At 43.8% G+C, this 7,857-nt stretch overlaps 2 long non-coding RNA genes across 2 annotated transcripts; both read right to left on the reverse strand.

The window, feature by feature from the left end:
* Window positions 1-4,131: 4,131 nt before the first annotated feature.
* Window positions 4,132-6,187, reverse strand: LOC306931825. The gene is made up of 4 exons (XR_013791072.1): window positions 5,986-6,187; window positions 4,818-5,109; window positions 4,687-4,739; window positions 4,132-4,585 (listed from the first exon to the last, which is right to left on the reverse strand). It is a non-coding gene; the product is annotated as an uncharacterized lncRNA (long non-coding RNA).
* Window position 6,188: 1 nt separating this feature from the next.
* LOC306931829 lies at window positions 6,189-6,656 on the reverse strand. The gene is made up of 3 exons (XR_013791075.1): window positions 6,542-6,656; window positions 6,322-6,433; window positions 6,189-6,235 (listed from the first exon to the last, which is right to left on the reverse strand). It is a non-coding gene; the product is annotated as an uncharacterized lncRNA (long non-coding RNA).
* Between the last annotated feature and the right edge of the window lie 1,201 nt (window positions 6,657-7,857).

Genomic DNA, 7,857 nt, shown 5'->3' on the forward strand with positions numbered 1-7,857 from the left:
TCAGGAAGAACTATTATGTGAGAAATACTCGCCTGCCACATAAGAACTATTATGTGAGAAATATTTGCCTGCTTTCAAGAAGAACTGTTACATGAGAAATACTTGCCTGCTACAGAACTATTATGTGAGAAATACCTGTCTGCTAAAGAATTATTTTGTGAGAAATACTTGCCTGCCACAGAAGAGTGAGAAATACCTGATTTCTCTACAGGAGAATTATGGCCAACCCTGGGACCCTAGCCAACAACAACTTGTGTTGTGAGCTTGTAAATCTGCCATTTTCACAGAATGTTTGTGTCTTTTATTACATTCTCAGAATAGGGTTTCATGTACGTTCATCGAATGATTAAGAATTGTGTCCACAGATGCCGCATTCATCTTATATATCGATGATGACTAAACATTGTAAGAACAAGTGTAAAAACTAAGTGTAAGAAAACAAATGCAGGAGAATGAGTGTGTTGTTGGAGGGGCATTGTGAACTACAGACCTTGGTGAGCGCAGAGCTGACGGACCTCAGAGATGAGACTGGACCCGTCTGCTGAGTGGAGAGAACCCATGGCCTCTCTGTGCTGAGACTGGACCCGTCTGCTGTGAGGAGAGAACCCATGGCCTCTCTGTGCTGAGACTGGACCTGTCTGCTGTGTTGAGAGAACCCATGGCCTCTCTGTGCTGAGACTGGACCTGTCTGCTGTGTTGAGAGAACCCATGGCCTCTCTGTGCTGAGACTGGACCTGTCTGCTGTGAGGAGAGAACAGATGGCCTCTCTGTGCTGAGACTTGACCCATCGGCTGTGTTGAGAGAACCCATGGCATCTCTGTGCTGAGACTGGACCCATTGGCTGTGTTGAGAGAACCCATGGCATCTCTGTGCTGAGACTGGACCTGTCTGCTGTGTTGAGAGAACCCATGGCCTCTCTGTGCTGAGACTGGACCTGTCTGCTGTGTTGAGAGAACCCATGGCCTCTCTGTGCTGGGCATCCTACAGAAGGAAACATAAAGGCACACACAGTCTGCAGTAATAAGACAGGTACTAAAATCTACCAAGTCTACAAATGCCTTCCTTCAACATTTTTCAAAACTGTTCAGAAATAGCCTGCAGCGTGGCACGAAGTATTCATCCTCGTTGTCATGGCGCTTCAGAAGTACTGATGTGCTGAGAGAAAAGTACCACTCAACACCAAACCTATAAAAATAGTCATCAAATTATACCTAAGCCAAGAACCTAACAGTGGAATATCTATATAATAGATATACACTACAGAGTGCTATGTCTACATGAAGTGCTATTGACCCTATGCATACTGCAACGGTTTCCACAGTTAAATGGTTATTTTTAGGGGTGCCAGGTAGACTCCCGTCTACCAGAGAAAATAATATTCTCCTTTTTTATGAGTTCTTCCTCATCTGGGTTAACCACTGGTGAAACTGACACAGGACTTACATATTCAAATGCAAACCCTTTTACACCAAGAAATAAACCACAACAAACACTTTGTCAACTCAGTTTCAAGTATTCGATTAGAGTTTCAAGCCACATAAATAACAACTCAGTTCAGCACCGGAATTATCAAACAAAACTCAACAGTTCAAATGTTTGTAAATAAACAAAAACCAACAAGCACCAAGGTTACACACGTAACCTTCACTCAAAACCACTCGTCAAAACCATGATGTCTTGTCAACCGTTCGCAGTTTAGTGAGTTACCATGCACAGTTCATAAATAAATAAATGTTGTACCACGGGCTTGTCCGTGTCCAGTAACAATTGTTCCAGATCCACGCAACGCAGACGCAACGTGAATGTTAAAGGGGAATTTCTCCCTAAACCTTTTTTTACAAAAGTTGATAATTATGTATATTAACCAAACAAAAATATATTAAAAAAACAAAGATATAGGGGAGCTGGGGCTGCAGCTGGAGATGAAGCTGCGGCTGGAGGGGTCTAACGCTAGAACTCCTATTCAATCGCGCAATTGTTTTGTTTTTTGTTCACATCTGTTCTAGATGATGTGACAGCAACACTCCATGCATTGTTGACACTGCACTCTTCCTGGTCTACGCGAGCTGATGTTAGACCCCCCCAGCAGCAGCCCCAGCTCCAGCTCCCCTATATCTTTATTTTCTTTTTAATTATTATCTTTTTGTCAATATACATAATTATCAACTTACTTTTGTACAAAAGGGGAGAAAGTTTAGGGAGAAATTCCCCTTTAATGAAAGAAACGTAGTCTGTGCGAGCAGATCAGCACCTTATAAGTTTCCAAAACAAAACAAGCGCTTGAAATAATAAGAGGGGAAATAACACCACACCGCACCGCTCCGTACGTGACGGCTGACAGGAACAGAAACAGGTCAGGATGCGGGTCCGTTGTGGAAGGGTTGCAGCTCTGGGGAACGTTCACTAACAAGCCCGAGTCTACGCCACTTTTACGGACTAAACGTAACAAACAACGGCGGCGCTGGTGAGAATCAAGGGACTAGCTTTTGTCCTTCGTTTTGATTAAGCCGTTGAAATTGTGGTTTAAGCATGGCTAGAAAGCCGTTTCAACCAATCAGATTGCTTCCTCAAAACGACCCGTTGTATAATGGGTTAAAGTAGTGAACTCACAATGCATATCTTAGAACTGTTCTTTTTCCTTATTCAATTTGTTTGATTTACTCACCATATTATGGCGCTCTTTTGTAAAGGAGTCCAAGGCCTGCATCCACTCCCCATCGCCATGCGTTGGCATTCCACCTAAATAAGATATTTTATGAACACCATTTTGCCAAATTAAACTTATTTTTTTGAGGTGGTGGTTGAGGTGGTTGCTTTAGCAGACGGTTTGAGGGACCAATGGAGTTAAGAGGTTTTCTCCAAAGCGTTATTAAGTACTTTCCATTGGTTCAATATTTTCGAAACACGCATGCGTAAAGGGTGTTCAATTGCACTGATTTATGAAAATAAAAGAAAAATAAGTCTACCTAAAAAATGGAGTTAGGAGGTTTCCCGAAATTACGATGTTTCACTTACCTCTTTCAAACGCTATCGGAACACACCGAAGAGCAGCGCTCGCGACCATTGAGTAGGAGTGGCAGCAACCCAGGCATCTCCGTCACAGTATAAGTACTCTGTTACAAGTAAAAGTCCAGGAATTCAAAATTTACTTCAGTAAAAGTACAAAAATATGGCATGAAAATGTACTTAAAGTAGCCAAAGTAAAAGTACTAATAATGTAGAATGTCCCATTTCAGGTTTTCAAAATGTATAACAATCTTTTGAAAATAGCCCATCTACAAGATCACAATGCATCACGACACATTGTGAGGGGGGAGATCAAGGGAGCAAAGAAGAAAGTTTCAGCGCTTTTTCCACATAAAAGTACAAAAAAGAAAGAAAAAAGTTTCACATGTTTGAAGCTCGTTTCACAAAAGCACACTTGTTGGGTTTCTCCTAGCGAGGTTATTTCAGGGACCACAATCTACACTGTAAAAACCAGTATTAATTTAACTTTCAAGAAGTTAGCCAGCCATGTGGGTATGCACAATGCACATGCATAAAGTCAGTGGCAAATCAAGAGGCAAAGTGAGTTTAACGTTGTTTAACATTGTTTAATACAATCAGATAGGACCTTTCTGTGTATGGCCAGAAAGTAGTTTTTTTGCCACTCAGTAGGCGTTCCCAACCTGAAACACAAACTCTTCTGTGGAGTCTGACAAATGCAGAATCGCGTATTAATCTTTTCATTACAAATCTCGAGAAAAGTGGACTTCCTCAGAACTGAGTAACTGTGCAGAACATAAAACAGCACCACCTGCTGTTGTCTAGCAGGCAGTGCAACATGTCAACTGGGGTACCATTTTTATAGTCTTTGGCATGACTCTGGATTGGATCCTGACCTCCCAATCTCAGGGCAGACACTCTAGAAAGTAAAAGATGATAATAATGGCATGAACACCAGTCGGTAAATTATGAAATAGAGTGAAAAAGAAAAACAGTGTTCCAAATTAGACCATGTAAACATCAAACCTGTAGCATCTGTCAAACATTACATGGTGAGGAGGAGGTGTGACTAGGTTTGATTGATTGAAATATTTATTAACAGTTTGCAGAATTACAGTACATTTCAAGCACAAACTCAATAAAAAGACTTAACTGTGAGTGGACAACCCAATTAAGCATTACACTAGTTTACAAGAGGGTCCACCTTGTTCAATTCATCAAAACATTTAGAGACGTACAAATAGACACTTCTATATATAGTCAAAGAACAGAACAGGAATTCATCATAAAGGAGGTAAAAAGGGAAAAGAAACATACAGTGAGGGGAAAAAAGGGGTGGGCAGTGGGGGGGGATTCAGATTTTACGGAGGCCAGTTTCGAATTGCAGCCGTCCGTAGGTGCCCTTTGAGAGCGGTTTTGAAGGAGTCAAGGGATTTGCATGTCTTAATGACTGTTGGTAGGGCGTTCCACATTTTGGTGGCCTCCCCATTTAGGTGGCCTCCCCATCACCTGTCCTACACATTGGACAATAGTATTCCTCTGTATTGGGATTTCCAACACATGCATTGTGGAACCACAGATCACAGGCTGTGCATTGAATCTGAAAGAAGAAGAATTTCAATTTGAAAAGACATTTTCATTAAAGTTGTATAAATGTAACGCATATGTTTCCATGAAAGATAACATTCAAAGTCCTCATACCCAGATATCAACTGCCTCTCGGTCCATCTCCCCACAACGCACAGGGCTGACATCTATTGATTGAAGATATGTATATTTAATACAGTCCATTTAATTGTTTGGTTATGTTGATACAAAGTGACATTGCCTACCAGAGCTGTTAAGCAGATGAGTGGCGATGTCTTGCCTCATTCTGTTGACCCCCTCCGGGTCAGACGAGTGGCGATGTCTTGCCTCATTCAGTTGAACCCCTCCGGGTCATTCTGTTGACCCCCTCCGGGTCAGACGAGTGGCGATGTCTTGCCTCATTCAGTTGAACCCCTCCGGGTCATTCTGTTGACCCCCTCCGGGTCAGACGAGTGGCGATGTCTTGCCTCATTCCGTTGACTCCCTCCGGGTCAACAGCAACATTGATATCTGCCCCTGCACAATCAGCTCTGCAGCCTTGAACAAAGAATCGATTATTTCAATGCACTTTAAACTTACAGGTGAACATACCTTCATAATAAGGTTACTTTTTCATATATATACGTTTACTATTATAGGGTTCATATAAGGTTCATGACAATGCACTGATCTCACACTGTAAGTTGCTCTGGTTGAGCGTCTGCTAAATGCCTAAATTGGAGTTGGAATCATCTTACTTTGCAGACTAAGGCGTGATTCATACTCCTATTTTAGAGCCGAATAAAAGTCGGTTCGGCTCTGTAGAGCCTACAATGTGACGTAATTTGAGGTTCGGGGGCGGGTACCGTCCTAAAGTCGGCTCTTCGGTGCTACTGAAAATCTCTGACGAGACGAAATCATTTCGGCACTACAGCGGTAAAATAGGAGTATGAATCGGCCCTAACACCCCATGAAGAGGAGTCCATCTGGCGTGGGTGATGGGGAGTGACGCATGTCCATCGAGAAATATTCAATTTCCTCTGCCTCATGAAGGCTCTAAAAGCATGAGGAGAAATCATTTAAGTGTTGATCTACTTTTCACAATGATTTGTGGTGCAACTAAATCCATAATACCTACATAAGCAAACTACTGTGGCTACTGTGGCTCAAGAGGTAGAGCAGGTCGTCCAATGATCCATGGGTCGGCGGTTCGAATCCCGGCTCCTCCTGTCTACATGTCGAAGTGTCCTTGGGCAAGACACTGAACCCCAAATTGCTCCCGATGTGCTGGTTGGTACCTTGCATGGCTTCCGCCGCAATCGGTGTATGAATGTGTGGGTGAATGTAAAGCGCCTTGGATAAAGGTGCTATATAAATGCACCATTTATTCATAGCACTTGAAATCATTGCATACGTAATGTTGGATTGGCATACCTGGTGGAATTTTTTCAGCTGCTGCTGTGTGGCTCCATAGGGGTCAAATATATATGACTGCATGGGTCTTTGGATACATCTCCTTTAAGAACAAATATGATTAAGATTGTGTCATGTAGCCTACATGTAGCCTCAAGTGGTGGTAAATATAATGCTGGGCATTTGGACAAAATAGGCTACATACAACAAGAGTCCAATGACTGTTTTTACAGACAGCTCCAACCAAGGAGTGGAACTCCGTCACGTCCACCTGCATGCATATAATCATTCCATTTGTTAAGATGGACTAAGCATTATTCGTTTGTAAGCATTAAGCATAACTATGGTCCTTCTTACCTTTTTCAGTGTTTTACACTTTCCCTCCAATATGGAGGTCATTGTGAATGAATCCACCATCAATGTGTTGGTGGGCCTTCTCTGTCAGTGTCCAGATGTAGGCATTTATGACCTGCAGCACACACACACAAATTACTTGGGGCAACTTCAATCATTCATTATACTGTATTTCACCGAGGCAACAGCTGAGGCCCTTTAATGAAAAAGAAGAAAGTTATACCTCACTCTCCAACCACTGGTTTGGCATTAATCGTTTTAGGTCCATAGTGAGTAATTTGTATGGTCCAATTTTGGACCACAGAATTTCTCCATGTCCCCTGCAGATGTCATCAATGACTGGAAATAAACATAATTTGAGTCATTTGTACATAGTACAATCTAACAGCAGAATAGTGAATATCACATACTGGAAAGTAAATGCCATTGGTCTGGATGGGGTCATCAGAGGGTGGACTAGCCCTGGCTGGAGGCTCAGAGGGGTAGAGGGTCTGGATGGGGTCATCAGAGGGTGGACTAGCCCTGGCTGGAGGCTCAGTTGGGTTGAGGGTCTGGATGGGGTCATCAGAGGGTGGACTAGCCCTGGCTGGAGGCTCAGTTGGGTTGAGGGTCTGGATGGGGTCATCAGAGGGTGGACTAGCCCTGGCTGGAGGCTCAGTTGGGTTGAGGGTCTGGATGGGGTCATCAGAGGGTGGACTAGCCCTGGCTGGAGGCTCAGTTGGGTTGAGGGTCTGGATGGGGTCATCAGAGGGTGGACTAGCCCTGGCTGGAGGCTCAGTTGGGTTGAGGGTCGGCGGAAGGAGGTGGTGTGGTGAGGAGACTGGTGAGGGAGAAGGGGGGGCAGGGGAAGGGGACTGGTGAGGGAGAAGGGGGGGCAGGGGAAGGGGACTGGTGAGGGAGAAGGGGGGGCAGGGGAAGGGGACTCTGCAGGAATGAAAGGTGGAGGTGGACGGGTAGAAGAGGAACACAAAGCCAGAGGAGAAGGGCAACCAAGATTCTGCAACTTGGCTGGAATCCTTTCCTCTGGCTCGATGTAACGTGTTATCTGGTCAAAATTGGCAACTCTGGTGCCCAGTTTGTGGACCAGAATGACACTCTTATCTTCAATTGACTCTATTTGCATAGGACCCAGCATGTCACTCTCCATCTTCCCTCCCTTGCGCCCCTCCTGAACCATATTTTTTAGCAGGACAAAGTCCCCAACCCTAAAATGGTCAGCCACACCGTGCAGAAGTTTCCGCTTACATTTTGTATACCTCCCCCTGATCCTTCAGTCCTTCACTCATGACCTCCTTCTCTGCCAATCGCTCTACCTTCTCAGGTGTTATCTACAGTACAAGTACAGAAATGCAAGTGTTAAATCTAATTTATTAAGTTAGGCAAATGATGACCACCACCTCTAATCACCTGTAAGAATTAGAGCCTCTAACCTCATATGTGTCGGCCACCTCTGAAGGGTATCTGGCCTCCCTCCCAAACATTAGTTTGTAAGGGCTAAACTGTGTGGTAAGTTGTTTTTTAGTTCGCAAGCCGAACATG

This window comes from Electrona antarctica, assembly GCF_951216825.1.
Source record: "Electrona antarctica genome assembly, chromosome: 11".
NCBI lineage: Eukaryota > Metazoa > Chordata > Actinopteri > Myctophiformes > Myctophidae > Electrona > Electrona antarctica.